This window comes from Lontra canadensis, unplaced genomic scaffold (genome assembly GCF_010015895.1).
Source record: "Lontra canadensis isolate GAN:19392208 unplaced genomic scaffold, GSC_riverotter_1.0 scaffold1, whole genome shotgun sequence".
NCBI classification, from domain to species: domain Eukaryota; kingdom Metazoa; phylum Chordata; class Mammalia; order Carnivora; family Mustelidae; genus Lontra; species Lontra canadensis.
The window spans coordinates 41,843,799-41,844,932 of NW_022630995.1; the positions used below are offsets into that span (position 1 = coordinate 41,843,799).

The 1,134-nt window shown below is 27.7% G+C and overlaps 1 pseudogene; it reads left to right on the plus strand.

The window, feature by feature from the left end:
• Positions 1-352: 352 nt before the first annotated feature.
• On the plus strand, positions 353-469 carry LOC116871994 (annotated as a pseudogene).
• The last annotated feature ends 665 nt before the right edge of the window (positions 470-1,134 follow it).

Genomic DNA, 1,134 nt, shown 5'->3' on the forward strand with positions numbered 1-1,134 from the left:
GACACTAAGATAAGTAACATGTGATCTTTAACTCATCAATATTTTACTCTAGTAAATAGATGAATTTGTTTTTTTAAAAAGCTATGATAGAAGTGGGATTAAAATTTTAGGTATATAAGTAAACTTTATAAAAACTTAAATAATGGTTTATTCAGCTAGATATTAACATAAACAACAGCCAAACATACACATATCATTAAATATCAACAGTATATGTCACACCAGAAATCAATTATTGGCAATTAATGATTAATTAATTAGTCTTCTACATGCTAAGTAAAGCATTGGGTGATGTCACCTCCAAGAACCATACCAAATTTAATATTGATCAATATTTAAAATGCTTATTATGAGCTTTGCACAGTGGCAGTATTGTAGCCAATGAGGTTTATCCGAGGCATGATTATTGCTAATTAAAATGCTTATTATGTAATTGTTTGGACAACATTTCTGCAAAAAGAATCTTCATTAAGTTTCATAATACATCTGTTTAACAGGAATAACTGTTTTCATTTTTTAATAAGGAAATGGAGACCCACCAATATCAAATAACTAGAATGAGTATCTAGAATGAGTATGACTGGTATTTTCATCCATATTTTTCTTTTACTTTAGTTTGGGTCCAAATCTCATCTCTCAGATATGTTATTTGCCTGGAGATGTTAAGAAACAGAGAGGGCTTTTATTTTTTTTTTCTATAGTATGTTAATATTTCTCAGGACTCCTGGTTATATCTTCCATACAATTAAACATAAAGGATTGTCTAATTTCATAAACAAGTTATAAGAAAGAGTAAATGGAAAATAGTTATATTGCAATAGCATAAATTATATCAGTTATAATGCTTTAACATTGCTTTTTCAAAATATTTGTCTTCTTTTCCCTTATGTTGGTGGCAATCAGCACTCAAATAATGCTAATGTAAACATCATTGATATATATGAAAAACTGAGTTTTCTAAGTGGAAATGAGTCAGCATTTTAAGGTATTTCAAAAATTTCCACAATATTATTACTTGTTTTAGAATTTGAAATAACTTTGTCTTCTTAGAAAACCCATTCATGACAAAAGGTGTTTGCTGTAAATTTGGAACCTTCAAAAATATGAACTGTTAGCATTAAATAACTACATTAA